We start from the raw sequence: 17,148 nt of genomic DNA, 5'->3' as shown, positions 1-17,148 counted from the left end.
ATATAATATATAATAAAATGTATTAAATATATTTATATATTTATATATAATATAAATATGTTATATTTAATACATTTTATTATATAATAAATAAGAGTCTTAAATTATATTTAATACATTGTATAATAATAATAACATATAATATATAATAAAATGTATTAAATATATTTATATATTTATATATAATATAAATATGTTATATTTAATACATTTTATTATATAATATATATTATTATTATACAATGTATTAAATATAATTTAAGACTCTTATTTGTTCCAGGGTACAGGTCTATGAATCCTCAGTCTCATACAATTTACAACACTCACCACAACATACACCCTCCCCAGTGTCCATCACCCAGCCACTCTATCCTTCCTACCCCCCTCCCCTCCAGCAACCCTCACTTTACTTCTTGAGATTAAGAGCCTTATGGTTATGGTTTGCCTCCCTCCCTAGTCCCATCCTGTTTCATTTTTCCCTCCCTTCTCCCCATGAATCCCCACCCTGCCTCTAAAATTCCTCATATCAGAGAAATCATATAATTGTCTCTCTCTGATTGACTTATTTCACTTAGCATAATACCCTCTAGTTCCATCCACATTTTTGCAAAAAGCAAGATTTCATTTTTTTTGATGGCTGCATATGTACACACATACACACACACACACACATATACACATATCTATATACTGTGAGATATATATGTATCTAACATCTTCTTTATCCATTCATCTGTTGATGGCCATCTAGGTTCTTTCCATAGTTTGGCTATTGTGGACATGCTGCTATAAACTTTTAGGTGCACATGCCCCTTTGGATCACTACATTTGTGTCTTCAGGGTAAATACCCAGTAGTGTGATTGCTGGGTCATAGGGTAACTCTATTTTCAACTTTTTGAGGAACCTCCATACTGTCTTCCAGAGTGGCTACACCAGCTTGCATTTCCAACAATGGTGTAGAAGGGTTCCCCCTTTCTCTGCATCCTGCCAACATGGCAGATCAGACAGATCTGCCAACATCTGTTGTTTCCTGACTGCTTAATTTTAGTCATTCTGACTGGTGTGAGGTGGTATCTCACTGTGGTTTGGATTTGTACTTCCCTGATGCTTAGTGATGTAGAGTACTTTTGCATGTGTCTGTTGAACATTTGGATGTCTTCTTTACAGAAATATCTGTTCATGTCTTCTGCCCATGTTTTGATTGAATTATTTGTCCTTTGGGAGTTGAGTTTGATAAATTCTTTATAGATTTTTGGATACTAGTCCTTGATCTGATAGGTCATTTGCAAATATCTTTGCCCATTCTGTCGGTTGTCTTTTGGTTTTGTTCACTGTTTCCTTTGCTGTGCAAAAGCTTTTGATCTTGATGAAGTCCCAATAGTTCATTTTTGCCCTTGCTTCCCTTGCCTTTGGCAGTATTTCTAGAAAGAAATGTGCTGTGGCTGAGGTCGAAGAGGTTGCTGCCTGTGTTCTCCTCAAGGATTTTGATGGATTCCTTTCTCACATTGATGTTTTTCATTCATTTTGAGTCCATTTTTGTGTGTAGTGTAAGGAAATGGTCCAGTTTCATTCTTCTGTATGTGGCTGTCCAATTTTCCCAGCACCATTTGTTGAAGAGGTTGTCTTTTTGACATTGGACATTCTTTCCTGCTTTGTCAAAGATTAGTTGACCATACAGTTGAGGATTCATTTCTGGTCTCTCTATTCTGTTCCATGGATCTATGTGTCTGTTTTTGTGCCAGTACCATACTGTCTTGATGATGACAGCTTTGTAATACAGCTTGAAGTCTGGAATTGTGATGCTGCCAACTTTGGTTTTCTTTTCCAACATTCCTCTGGCTATTCAGGGTCTTTTCTGGTTCCATATAAATTTTATAACAAATTTTATTTGTTCCATTTTTTTAAAACAGTTGATGGTATTTTCATAGGGATTTTATTAAATGTGTAGATTGCGCTAGGTAGCATATACATTTTCACAACTTTTGTTATTCAATCCATGAGCATGGAAAATTTTCCCATTTCTTTGTGTTTTTCTCAATTTCTTTCTGGAGTACTCTATATATAGTTTTCTGAGTACAGATTCTTTGCCTCTTTGCTTAGGTTTATTCCTAGGTATCTTATGGTTTGGGGTGAATTATAAATGGGATTGACTCCTTAATTTCTCTTTTTTCTGTCTTGGTATGGTGTATAGAAATGCAACTGATTTCTGTGCATTGATTTTATATCCTGACACTTTACTGAACTCTTGTATGAGGTCTAGTAGTTTTGGAGTGGAGTCTTTTGGGTTTTCCACATAAGGTATCATATCATCTGCAAAGATTGAGAGTTTGACTTCTTCTTTGCCAATTTGGATGTCTTTTATTTATTTTTTGTTGTTATTATCTGATTGCTGAGGATAGGACTTCTAGCACTATGTTGAATAGCTGTGATGATAATGGACAGCCCTGACATGTTCCCGACCTTAGGGGAAAAGCTCTCAGTTTTTCCTCATTGAGAATGATATTCACTGTGGGCTTTTCATAGATGGCTTTATGATATTGAGGTATGTACCCTTGATCTCTACACTGTGAAGAGTTTTGATCAAGAAAGGATGCTGTACTTTGTCAAATGCTTTTTAAGCATCTATTGAGAGTATCATATGGTTCTTGTTCTTTCTTTTATTAATGTGTTGTGTCACATTGGTTGATTTACAGATGTTGAACTGCCTTGCAGCCCATGAATAAATCCCATTTGGTCATGGTGAGTAATCCTTTTAATGTACTTTTGGATCCTATTGGCTACTATATATATTTTTTAAGATTTTACTTATTCATTTGACAGACAGAGATCACAGGCAGACAGAGAGGCAGGCAGAGAGAGAGGAAGGGAAGCAGGCTCCCTGCCAAGCAGAGAGCCAGACGTGGGACTCGATCCCAGGACCCTGGGATCATGACCTGAGTCGAAGGCAGAGGCTTCAACCCACTGAGCTACCCAGGCGCCCATATTGATGAGAATTTTTGCATCCATGTTCATCAGGGATATTGGTCTGTAATTCTCCTTTTTGGTGGAGTCCTTGGGGGATCAAGGTGATGCTGGCCTCATAAAATGAGTTTGGAAGTTTTCCTTCCATTTCTATTTTTTTGGAACAGTTTCAGGAGAATAGGTATTAATTCTTCTTTAAATGTTTGTTAGAATTCCCCTGGGAAGCCATCTGGTCCTGGGCTCTTGTTGGGAGATTTTTGATGACTCCTTCAGTCTCCTCACCAGTTATGGGTCTGTTCAGGTTTTCTATTTCTTCCTGGTTCAATCTGGGTAGTCTATACATCTCTAGGAATGCATCCATTTCTTCCAGATGGTCAAATTTGCTGGTGTATAGTTCCTCATAATATGTTCTTATAATTGTTTTTATTTCTTTGGTATTGGTTGTGATCTCACCTCTTTTATTCATGGTTTTATTAATTTGGGTCCTTTATATTTTCTTTTTGATAATTCTAGCCAGGGGTTTATCAATCTTATTAATTCTTTCAAAGAACCAGCTCCTAGTTTCGTTGATCTGTTCTACTGTTCTTTTGTTTCTATGTCATTGATTTCTGGTCTAAGCTTTACTATTACTCTCCTGCTGTGTTAAGGCTTTCTTTGCTGTTCTTTCTTCAGCTCCTTTAGGTGTAGGGTTAGGCTATACATTTGAGACCTTTCTTGTTTCTTGAGAAAGGCTTGTATTGTTATATACTTTCCTTTTAGGACTGCCTTTGCTGCATCTCCCAGATTTTTTTTTTAAAGATTTTATTTATTTATTTGACAGAGATCACAAGTAGGCAGAAATTCAGGCAGAGAGAGAGGGAAGTAGGCTCCCTGCTGAGCAGAGAGCCTGATGCGGGGCTTGATCCCAGGACCCTGAGATCATGACCGGAGCTGAAGGCAGAGGCCTTAACCCACTGAGCCACCCAGGCACCCCTATCCCCCAGATTTTGAACAGTTGAGTTTTCATTTTCATTTGTTTTCATGAATTTTTAAAATTCATCTTTAATTTCCTGGTTGACCCACTCATCCTTTAGTAGGATGCTCTTTAGTCTCCATGTATTTGAGTTCTTTCCAACTTTCTTCTTGTGGTTGGTTTCTAGTTTCAGAGCATCGTGGTCTGAAAATATGCAGGGAATAATCCCATTCTTTTGGTACCAGTTGAGACATGATGTGTGACCCAGCATGTGATCTATTCTGGAGAATGTTCCATGTACACTAGAGAAGAATGAGTATTCTGTTGCTTTGGCATGGAATGTTCTGAATATATCTATGATGTCCATCTAGTCCAGTGTGTCATTTATAGTCTTTTTTTTTTTTTTAAAGATTTTATTTATTTATTTGACAGAGATCACAAGTAGGCAGAGAAGCAGGCAGAGAGAGAGAGGAGGAAGCAGGCTCCCTGCTGAGCAGAGAGCCCGATGCGGGACTCGATCCCAGGACCCTGAAATCATGACCTGAGCTGAAGGCAGCGGCTTTAACCCACTGAGCCACCCAGGCGCCCCTCATTTAAAGTCTTTATTTCCTTGTTGATCTTTTGCTTAGATGATCTGCCCATTCCAGTGAGGAGGGTGTTGAAGTCCCCTACTATTGTTGTATTATTGTTGATGTGTTTCTTTGATTTTGTTATTAATTGGCTTATATAGTTGGCTGCTCCCATGTGAGGGGCATAGATATTTACAATTGTTATATCTTCTCATTGGACAGACACTTTACATATGATATAGTGTCATTTCCCTTCTCTTATTATAGTCCTTGACTTAAAATCTAATTTGTTTGCCATGAGGATTGCTACCCCAGCTTTCTTTGATGTTGATTAGCATGGCAAATTGTCCCCTTCCCCCTTTAAATCTGGAGGCATCTTTGTGTATAAAATGAGTTTCTTGCAGACAGCATATTGATGGGTCTTGTTTTTTTTATCCATTCTGGTACCTTCTGTCGTTTGATTGGGGGCATTTGGCCCATTTTACATTCAGGGTAACTATTGAGAGATATGAATTTAGTGCTATTATATTGCCTGTAAAGTGACTGTTACTGTATATTGTCTCTGTCCCTTTCTGATCTGTTACTTTAAGGCTTTTTCTTTGCTTAGAGGACCACTTTCATATTTTCTGTAGGGCTGGTTTGGTGTTTGTCCTGGATGCTTTTTAGCTCTCCTCCTATTTTCAATGACAGCCTAGCTGGATTCAGTATTCTTGGCTGCGTATTTTTCTTGTTTCATTTCTGTATAGGTCATGCCAGTCCTTTCTTGCCTGCCAGGTCTCTGTGGATAGGTCTGCTGCCAATCTAATCTAGTCTAATCTAATCTTTATACCATTGTATGTTACAGGCCTCTTTCCTGACCTGCATTCAGGATACTTTCTTTGAGACTATTAGAGGATGTGCTGTTGACCTATTTTTATGGATTTTTGAGGGGGTTTCTCTGTGCCTCCTGGATTTTGATGTTGTTTCCTTCCACAGATTAGGGAAATCCTCTGCTATAATTTGCTCCAATATACCCTCTGCCCCCTTTTCTCTTTCTTCTTCTGGGATCCCAATTACTCTGATATTGTTTTGTCTTATGGTATTACTTATCTCTTGAGTTCTCCCCTCGTGGTCCAGTATTTGCTTATCTCTCCTTTTCTCAGCTTCTTTATTCTCCATCATTTGGTCTTCTGTAACACTAATTCTCTCTTCTACCTCATTGATGGTAGCAGTAAGAGCCTTCATTTTTTATTACACCTTATTAATAGCTTTTTAAAATTTCGACTTAGCTAGATTTTAGTTTATTTCACCAGAAAGGGATTCTCTAGTATCTTCTATGTTTTCTTCAGTCCAAGTAGCATATATAATCATCATTCTGAACTCTAGTTCTGACATCTTACTAATGTCCATCCATATTGATCAAGTCCCTAGCTGTCAGTACTGCCCATTTTTTTTTCTTTTCTTCTTCTTCTTTTTTTTTTTTTAAAGATTTTATTTATTTATTTGACAGAGAGAGATCACAAGTAGGCAGAGAGGCAGGCAGAGACAGAGGAGGAAGCAGGCTGCCCGCTGAGCAGAGAGCCTGATGCGGGACTCGATCCCAGGACCCTGAGATCATGATCTGAGCCGAAGGCTGTGGCTTAACCCACTGAGCCACCCAGGCGCCCCATCTTCTTCTTTTTTTTTTGATGTGAGTTTTTCTGCCTTGTCATTTTATCCAGAGAAGAATAGTTGAATGAGAGAACAAAATACTAAAAGGGTAGCAATGACCCCAGAAAAATACACACTAACCAAATTAACAGAGACCTGAAACTGGGGAGAAAAGAAAGGAAAAAAAAATATATATGATTAGGCTTGTGAATGGAACAGAGCCGCACACTTGATTTTGGGTGTATTTTCATCTATTAGACAAAACTGCCACCCAAAATTTTAAAGAAAGAAGAAGAATTAAACACACACACACACACACATACATATACTTGAAAATAAGGATAAACATGATGAAGGGATGGAATATGACTGTAAAGATGAAATTTAAAAAATATTTTAAAAACAGGAATTGATAAGTTGTATAAAAAAAAAAGGAATGTGATGATCAGGGTGGAGTCTAGAACAAAGCCATATGTTAGGTTTAGGCTACATTTTGATCTGTTAGAAGAAACTGTATCCCAAAATTTTAAAGAGAAAAACTTAAATGTATACAAAAATAATGTTCAATACAAGGAAGGGGTAGAATGTGACTATAGCAATGAAATTTTAAAAAGATTTTTAAAAGTATTGGTCAGATGAAATGGTTAAAAAAGGTTAAAATGGGAAAGAGGAAAATTTTAAAAATAGAGTAAGAAAAAAAAAACCTTAACTTTGAAAGACTTATGAATCACTGGGGAGAAAACCATGAATTCTATGTGCTGTATTCCCCTAGCTCTAAAGTTTTGCAGTTCTCATTGATTGGTGAACTAGGTCTTGGCTGGATGCTGATCTCTGGCAGAGGGGTCTGTCGCAGGGACTGTCAAATGTCTTTGCCCAAGGCGGAATTGCACTGTCCTTGCCAGGGGCCAGGCTAAGTAGTCTGGTCAGTTTTGCTCTCAGTAGCTATTGTTCCCTTAATGCTTTCAGTGCAGCTTTCGAGGATGGGAATGAAGATGGCGGCCTCCCAATCTGTGGCCCTAGAGGAACCGAGAGCTTGGAATCCCACTCCTCAGTGAGCCCTCAGGGAAAAGCAGTCAATCACTCCTGTCTCCCTGGTCGCTAGATGCACTCCGTGCTCACCTGGCCTGTGACTGAGCATTTCTGTCTCTGGCACACAGGCCCCTTTGGAGTCTCCAAACTCAGCAGATTCCCGCAGCACACTCCCACTCCACTTCCTCCAGGGGAGGAAGGTGAGTCTCCCCAGATCTGCCACCTGTGGGGTCCCTGCTAGAAGAGTAATGGCCTGACAGTGGCGGGGACCATGGTTTATGGCAACCCTAAGCTAAGAGCCCACTCCTCAGCTTTGTTTTTGCAGCTGGCTTCCCTGCTCTAATACCTGGAAGCACTGCCACACTCAGGCACCTCTGGTCTTTCTGTGACTCCACAGGTCCTGAGGCCACACTGTCCCCGCAAGGGCTCCACCTGCCACACAGCCTCTGGAGTGACATCCCCCTGTGGAGAAGGCTTGTTAAAGTTCTGATTTTGTGCTCTGTTGTTTTACTGCTTGCCGGGAGCCGGCCCCTCCCCCTTCCCATATTTCACCTTGGATTCACTTCTCCATATGTCCTGCCTTCCAGAAAGTGGTCACCTTTCTGTTCCTGGAATTGCTACTCTTCTTCTCTTTGATCTCCTGTTGAGTTTGTAGGTGTCCAGAATAGTTTGATAACTATCTAGCTGAATTTCTTGGACCCAATGAAATTTAGGTCTCCTACCCCACCATCTTGCTCCTCTGTTTCTACAATAGATATTCTTAATTACAGTAGATCTATTAACTTTGATATCTATTGAAGAACATATCTTCATGTATTTTTTTTATTTAGTTACTCTTTAAATATTTTATTTATTTATTTGAGAGAGGATACAAGCAAGAGGATCAGAGAGAGAGGGAGAAGCTAAGCTGACTCCCTGCTCAGCTGGTAGCTGGCCACTAGCTCAATCCCAGATGCCAGACCTAGAGGATCATGACCTGAGCCACAGACGGATGCTTAAATGACTGAGCCATGTATTTGTGTGTGTATATATATATATGTTTGTGTGTGTGTGTATAACATATATATTTCCTGTAGGTTACTCTGTGTGTGTATGTGTGTGTGTGTATTTATTTATTTCCTGTTAGATTCATGAAGATGCTTATCAGGTTAAAATTCTGATGAATGAGGGGAGGAGCAAGATGGCACAAGAGTAGAAAACCTAAATTTTCCTGGAATTGCTGCTCTTTTATTCCATCTCCTGTTGAGTTTGTAGGTGTTCAGAATGGTTCATTATATACATACATATGTATATATGTATGTATATACATACATGTCCTTGGACATGGCAAAATTTATAACCTACACACATATATATATGTATACATATATATACATGTATACATATATAATATACAAATACATATATACATATATATATATATATATGTATTTTGTAATGTCCAAGGAATTCAGCTAGTTATTGAACCATTCTGAACATCTGAGCATCTTCAAGAACCTACAGGAAATATATGTCATATGTATATATATGACATATATTTTCACAAATATATATATATTTGTGAAAATTGAAAGCATTCCCTTTACTATTAACACTTCTCAGTATTTTAATATAAGTCCCAGGAAGTCCTGAAAACAAGAGAAAATAATACAATATGTGATAATTAGAAAGAATAGAGATGATTACTGATCATATGATTGGGCACCTAGAAAATCTCAAGTTGAATTTTAATATGTCAACTACTGTTAAAAAATGAAATTATATAAAAAGTTATCATTTTCAAATCCCCAAACCAAGCAAAATTAGCCTGGGAATAAAGCTATTAAAATCTGTGTAGCAATTTATCAAAGAAAAGTTAAAGCTTTAAAAATATACTAAGAATGTATTGTTAGGTTCCAATTATCATCAAATGTTTCTATAAATTAAGTACATTTCAAAAACAACAATTTTGGCATTTTACACTACTTAAGCAACTAATTATAAAACACATGAAAGAGCAAAGTAGCCAAGATTGTATTTAAAAAAAAAAAAAAAAATTCATGGGGGTGCCTCCGTGGCTCAGTCCTAGAGTTACCACAAAATAGCCTTGTAAATAGTAAAATTAGTAAAACCAAATAAATACTTCCAAGATGGAAAAACCAAGGAAAATACTTGTGCTCATGATTGTGCTCTTTTATCTTATTTTATCATCTTGCATACTTAGGGACCTTGTCTGTACCGCAGAACCCACAATACTCTCGTTCAGCAACATTTAGTCAGTCAATGCAAATGAGCCACAATTTTCCTTCTGCAATTTTCCATCTGTCACACTCTTATTGCAACACCATCAACTCTGCTTAGGAGACGGTGGATTTTCCCTGACATTTGCAATTATTTCTGCATATGGGAAGAGGATCTTTGTGTTTGTGTAGGCCAGCCATGTGGATTCTGTTTCTCTAGTTCATCCTGTACCACTAGTGAAATAAAATTATTTCTCTAATCTTGGGAAGAAAGCAGGTCTTGGTGTTAATTTAGTCAACTCTCCCACTAAATTCCATCATACTCCCATGAATGTTACTGAACAGCACAGAATAGTTTAATCATGTCATGTTGACACTCATGTAAACTTCGTTCTAGTTATTTAGGTTAAAAAAAACCCACAAAATTATTAATAGCAATCCAAGAGAATGAATCGGATAGTCCCTGATGATATAGGAAGCCTAGTACTTGATGTTACAAAAGACAACCAGCATGGGCTTTGGGATTTATAGAGAAATGTGTTATGCTTATAAATAATCCCATATCAAAATAATATATTCATATTTTCACAGATAATGTTTCCTATATGTCTATTTTTGTAAAACGATTCACCTGTTTTTATAATATTAGATCCCCAGCTTCAGATTATGTTTTAGTAATCATAACATTTTTGCAGTTAGGATTTTTCTGGAACAGTACTGCTTTTTGCTGCAATGTAATAGTTTCTTGTTGATTTTTACTAAAAATATTATCCTCCTGTGGACTGAAATATCTTGTCTCTTAGCCACCACTTCCACTCACTACTTATGCTTCTGGCTTCACAGGGAGTGTTCCTTCAGTTGTAGTTCAGAAAACGGCTGTTCACAGAAATGAAATCACTAAAGTAAAAAACGCTTTTCAAGAAAGAATCTAAAACAGTGTAGTAACTGCAGACAAAGTGGTGCAGCAAACACTATCATAATCTTTCTTTCATTTTGTATTTTACTTTAAGAAATGCCTCAGGGAATCTTACCCCTCATTTCCCCTCCATACTCATTCTTAGTCCCTCTGCCTCCAATTACCCATTAATTACTAGAAATTAACTAATATTTGGAAATGATTGTTCTTTTTCTATTTTCTCTTCTTTTCCTCCATCTCTTCTCTTTCTCCCTTCCTTCCTTCCTCTCTCTCTCCTTCTGCCCTCCTCCCTCCCTCCCACCATTTCTTCCTTCCTTCCTCCCTTCCCTTTTGAAGATTTATTTATTTGAGAGGGGGAGAGAGAGAGAGCACAGGAGCAGGGGGAAGAGGAGGGGAAGAGGGTGGCAGAGAGTCCTCAAGCAGACTCCCTTCCGAATGCACAGCCCAATGCAGGGCTCCATTCCAGGACCCTGAGATCATGACCTGATCTGAAATCAAGAGTCAGACACACTGACTAAGCCACCCAGGGTCCCCTTCCTCTTTTTCTTTATAATTGGATTCTCAATAGGCACAATACTTTTGGGGGACGTATTAGTAATAACAAATACTTGAACAGAGAGCATATGTATTACCTTGCTAATCTGAGTTAACATTTATCCTAAGAAGATAATCAAGCAAATTCCAGCATGCTCATTAATAAGTGACTTCTACTAGATCCTTCTACCTCTCTCTCCTCTGTCATGAAAGAATCCAAATGTTGATAAATAAAATCAGTTTAAACTTATAATATATACAATATACTGCTAAATTTTGCTTTACCGGGCATATATACACACACACACACACAAACATTTCTGCTCTCACATATGTGTTCAGTCTGTTAAAAGAACAGTTATGAAATTTTATATTATGCTGTTATTTAAAATATATCCATATATCCATATAATATATATGCATATACACATAAATGCACAGAATATACTTATCGCTCTATATATACACATATATAATAAAGGTTAGAAAATATTGTATCTTTGAATATTATTGTGCTGGACTTTCAAAAATTTTCTGAGATTCAACTGGAAAAAAATAGTTTATTTGGGTAGTTACAATAGGCAGAACATCTAAGCATGGGAAATTAAAACAACTTTAGAAGAAAAAGAAATAAAAGTGAGCTAGGTTGACTTTACTCATACAGGTATTGCAAAGTTCTTTTTCTTTGTGATTTAACCCATCTCAGTCAACCATGTTCTTTTTTTCAAAATTGTTGACTCAATAAAGGAGTTTAGAGGGAGTGGGTTAGTCCTTCATACCAGAGATCATAGCAAGAGATCAGTGTAAGTATAAAGCAGGAAATTTGACAGTCTTCCATGTGTATATCATTGAATTATAGGATTGTGTATACTTTTTATCATCTATTTTATATTTCCTTATTTCCTAAAGAGTTTTCAAAAGGAAAGTATGTATTTACAATACATTTTTTAAAATAAAATATTATATTAATTATTTTCTCTGAAAAAAAATTTATGTCTTAAAACCAATTTTGGACATGTTCAGCAATGAAAAGGAATGGCTAATTCAATAGAATGTCAGGGCTGGCTCATTATTCTCTGGATATTACTGTAAAACAAACTATAAACTTAAAATGTTTTTTTTCTCTAATAAAGAACAACTATTATGCATTTATTTTTATTCTATAAGTCAGAGAGAAAGTTGGTGGGAGGCTTTTATTTAACTTATACAAAAATTTCATTCTATATCTCAAATCTTTCATTGAAATTTCTATCAACTCTTGATTCAAATGTAAATATATTTTAAGAGTGATTCTTTTATCGGTTGCATTACAATTATAAAGCATACTCTCTAATTTTATTTTCCCATCAATGGTTATATTTACTAAATCAAGATTTTGGGAAAGTAGAAAAATAGTTAATAAAGTGTATCCAGGAAAAGAGATCAAAAACAGCTAAAAATGCAAAGGGAAAATAAGCAAAATAATCAAAAGTATTTATATAAAACGTTTATCTCGAGTCTTCATGAAATACTTAAATTAGTTAAATTTCATATAAAACATTGTCTTATTGGTCCAACTGAAAGTAATAATGGAGAGAGTTCTGAAACTCAGAACTCTCAGAATATTTATGTGATATAAAATTGATCTTTGTATCAATTTTTGTAACTATACATATTGATAAGTGCAGTAATTGTAGGGGATCTTAACATGCCACTCTCAGCAATAGATCATCGAAGCAGAAAATTAACAAAAAGCTTTGAATGACACATTGGACCAGATGGACCTCTTAGATATATACAAAACACTCCACCCTAAAACAACAGAATACTAATTCTTCTCGAGTGCACATGGAACTTGCTCCAGAATAGATTGCATACTGGATCACAGATCAGGGCTCAACTAATACCAAAAGATTGAGATTATTCCCTGTATACTCTCAGACCACAATGTTTTGAAACTGGAACTCAACCACAAAAAAAAAAAAAAAAAAAAAAAAAAAGTTTGGAAGGAATTCAAACACATGGACGCTAAAGACCACCCTGCTTAAGAATATTTGGATCAGTCACTTCAACAATTCATGGAAACCAATGAGAATAAAGACACATCAGTCTGAAACCTATAGGATATGGAAAAGGTGGATCTAAGGGAGAAATACTTAGCCATCCAAGCCCCACTCAAAAAAATTGAAAAATCCGGAATACAGAAACTCCCTTTACACCTTAAAGAACTGGAGAATCAACAAAAAATTAAGCCAACCATATGCACAAGAAGGGAAATAAGTTAGAGCAGAGATCAAGGAGTTAGAAACTAGCAATACAGTAGAACACATCCATACAGTAAAACACAATGAAACCAGAAGCTGGTTTATTGAAAGAATTAATAAGATTGGTAAGCCACTAGCCCAACTAATCCGAAAGAAAAGAGGACCCAAATTAATAAAATTATGAATGAAAGGAGTGAGATCAAAACTAATTATTAGAAATTATTATCAACAGTTATATGCCAATAAGTTAAGCAACCTAGAAGAAATGGATGCATTCCTGGGAACTTATAAACTTTGCAGACTGAAACAGGAAATTGACAACCTGAATAGACTAATATCTAGTAACTAGATTGAAGCAGTGATCAAAAACCTCCTAAAAAACAAGAGCCCAGGACCTGATGGATTCCCTGGAGAATTCTACCAAATATTCAAAGAACTAATACCTATTCTCCTGAAGCTGTTTCAAAAAAATTGAAGCAGAAGGAAAACTTCCAGACTCTTTTTATGAAGCCAGCAGTACCCTCATCTCCAAACCAGGCAAAGACCCCACCAAAAAAGAGAATTTCAGACCAATATTCCTGATCAATATGGATGCCAAGATTCTCAACATGATCCCAGATAATAGGATCCAACAGTACATTAAAAAGATTATCCACCAGGGATGCCTGGGTGGCTCAGTTGGTTAAGCAGCTGCCTTTGGCTCAGGTCATGATCCCAGCATCCTGGGATCGAGTCCCACATCGGGCTCCTTGCTCGGCAGGGAGCCTGCTTCTCCCTATGCCTCTGCCTGCCATTCTGTCTGCCTGTGCTCGCTCTTTCTCCCTCTCTCTCTGACAAATAAATAAAATCTTAATAAAAAAAAAAAAATTATCCACCATGACCAGGTGGAATTAATCCAGGGGATGCAAATCAATCAGTGTGATAGAACAAATCAATAAGAGAAGAGAGAATCACATGGTCCTCTCAATTGATGCAGAAAAAGCATTTGACAAGGCAGAGCATCCATTCCTGATTAAAATGCTTCAAAGTATAGGGATAGAAGGAACATTCCTCAACTTCATAAAATCCATCTATGAAAAACCCACAGTGAATATCATCCTCAATGGGGAAAGCAGAGAACCTTCCCTTTGAGATCAGGAACACATTAAGGATGTCCACTCTCGCCATTGTTGTTCCACATAGTAGTAGAAGTCCTAGCAACAGCAATCAGATAACAAAAAGAAATAAAAGGTATTCAAATGGGCAAAGACGAAGTCAAACTCTCTCTCTCTTTGCATATGACATGATACTTTATATGCAAAACCCAAAAGACTCCACCCCCAAACTACTAGAGCTCGTACAGCAATTCAATAATGTGGCAGGATACAAAATCAATGCACAGAAATCAGTTGCTTTCTTATACACTAACAATGAAAATACAGAAAGGGAAATGAGAGATTCGATTCCATTTACTATAGCACCAAGAACCATAAGATACCTGGGAATAAATCTAACCAAAGAGGTAAAGGATCTGTACTCGAGGAACTACAGAACACTCATGAAAGAAATTGAAGAACTTGCAAAAAGATGGAAAAACATTCCATGCTCATGGACTAGAAGAATAAACATTGTTAAAATGTCTATACTGCTTAGAGCAATCTATACTTTCAGTGCCATCCTGATCAAAATTTCACCTGCATTTTTCAAACAGCTGGAACAAACAATCCTAAAATTAGTGTGAAACAAGAAGAGATCCCAAATTGCTAAGGAAATGTTGAAAAAGAAAAGACTGGGGGCATCATGTTACCTGATTTCAAGCTTTACTACAAAGCTGTGATCACCAAGACAGCATGGTCCTGGCACAAATACAGATACATAGATCAGTGGAACAGAGTAGAGAGCCCAGATATGGACCCTCAACTCTATGGGCAAATAATCTTTGACAAAGCAAGAAAAATATATATTGGAAAAAAGACAGGCTCTTCAATAAATGGTGGGAAAATTGGACAGCTATGCATAGAAGAATGAAACTTGGACATTTTCTTATACTATACACAAAGATAAACTCAAAATGGATAAAAGACCTCAACATGAGGAAGGAATCTGTCAAAATCCTAGAGGAGAACATAAGCAGTAACCTCTTCAACATCAGCCACAGCAGCTTCTTTCAAGATATATCTCTAAAGGCAAAGGAAATAAAAGTGAAAAATGAACTTTTAGGACTTCATCAAGGTCAAAAGCTTCTGCACAGCAAAGGAAACAATCAGCAAAACAAAGAGGCAACCCACGGAATGGGAGAAGATATTCTCAAATGACACTACAGACAAAGGGCTGATATCTGATATCTATAAAGAACTTCTCAAACTCAATGCCCAAAAACCAGATAATCATGTCAAAAAATGGGCAGAAGACATGACAGACACTTCTCCAATGAAGACATACAAATGGCTATCAGACACATGAAAATATGTTCATCATTAGCCATCAAGGAAATTAAAATCAAAACCACATTGAGATACCACCTCACACCAGTCAGAAGGCCAAATTTAACAAGGCAGGAAACATATGCTGGAAAGGATGTGGAGAAAGGGGAACCTTCTTACACTGTTGCTGGGAATGCAAGTTGGTGAAGCCACTTTGGAAAAGCATGGAGATTCCTCAACAAATTAAAAACAGTTTCACTATGACCCTGCAATTGCACTACTGGGTATTTACCCCAAAGATACAGATGTAGTGAAAAGAAGGGCCACTTGTACCCCAGCAATGGCCACAGTGACCAAACTATGGGAAAAGTTAAGATATTCTTCAATAGACGAATGGATAAAGAAGAATGTGGTCCATAAATACAATGGAATATTACTCAGTCATCAGAAAGTATGAATCCCAACTTTTGCATCAACATGGATGGAACTGGAAGAGATTATGCTGAGTGAAATAAGCCATGCAGAAAGAGTCAAACACAAGTTTCACTAACTTGTGGAGCATAAGGAATAACACAGAGGACAGTAGGAGGAGGAAAGGAAAAGTGAATTGGGAAAATCGGAGGGGAAATGAATCATGAGAGACTATGGACTCCTCGAAATAAACTGAGGGTTTTAGAGGGGAGCCAGATCGGGGAATGGGTGAGCCTGGTGGTGAGTATTAAGGAGGGCATGTATTGCATGGAGCACTAGGTGTTGTACATAATCTTGGAACACTGCATCAAAAACTAACGATGTATTTTATGGTAACTAACATAACACAATAAAAAAAGAAAAAAATATTTTTGTTACTACATATGCACACCATATATTAGAATTACAGTACTATAAATTTATTGAGGATTGTAAACTTCGTAAACTTCGTAAACTTTGTGACTTAGATCTTCCTAGGTTGGGATGTTTTGGGGACATCTGATTTCAGCACCAAGGCTTAGAGAGGTGAAAAGAACTTTGGTCTAAAATTGTAAGAGAAAAGGTACACAATCTTCAAATAAAGAAATTTCACGAATTAAATTAAAACAATTTCATTGTTGATCTGATGTCACAGGGCAGACAACTACTCAGTCAATCCAAGAGAAACAGTCATCAGAAAAAGAAACGGACATGAAAGACATCCTGAATTCTATATAAATCAGTTGAAAGTTTCTTAAACCCTTCTAAACTTGGAAGGGTTTAAGAAACTGCTAACAGAAGAGTATGGGTCAGTTTGAGAGTGTGAAACCCTGGAGAAGTACAGACATAGATGGTTTCTCACTCTTGTGTGGGGCTTTCTTCCAGGAAACCCGATAGGTTATTGTGGGGGTATTTGGAAAGCATCTATAGAAAGTTTCTTACATGTTGGAAGGAAAGAGATGTTACTGTCAAAATATAATCAAACTGCCCTCTCTTTCTCCTTCACCTCATCTACACTATAGAAACACAGATGAAAGCTTCAAGGGTGGGCCCTGGAATAATACCATTGCATGTGGGGGAGGGGAACTCACACCATTAATCAGAACTCCACCCAGAACAATTGTTCCTAAGGAAAAAATAAATAAGCACGCACATGCGCGCGCGCACACACACACACACACACACAAAGAGAAAAAGTTTTATCTGCAAGGAGAATGTCCTCAAAATTGTAGTCCAAGGACAC

This window comes from Mustela nigripes, chromosome 4 (genome assembly GCF_022355385.1).
Source record: "Mustela nigripes isolate SB6536 chromosome 4, MUSNIG.SB6536, whole genome shotgun sequence".
In the NCBI taxonomy this organism is placed as follows: domain Eukaryota; kingdom Metazoa; phylum Chordata; class Mammalia; order Carnivora; family Mustelidae; genus Mustela; species Mustela nigripes.
The sequence above is the reverse complement of the archived record's forward strand: the minus strand, read 5'-3'. Positions refer to the sequence as shown.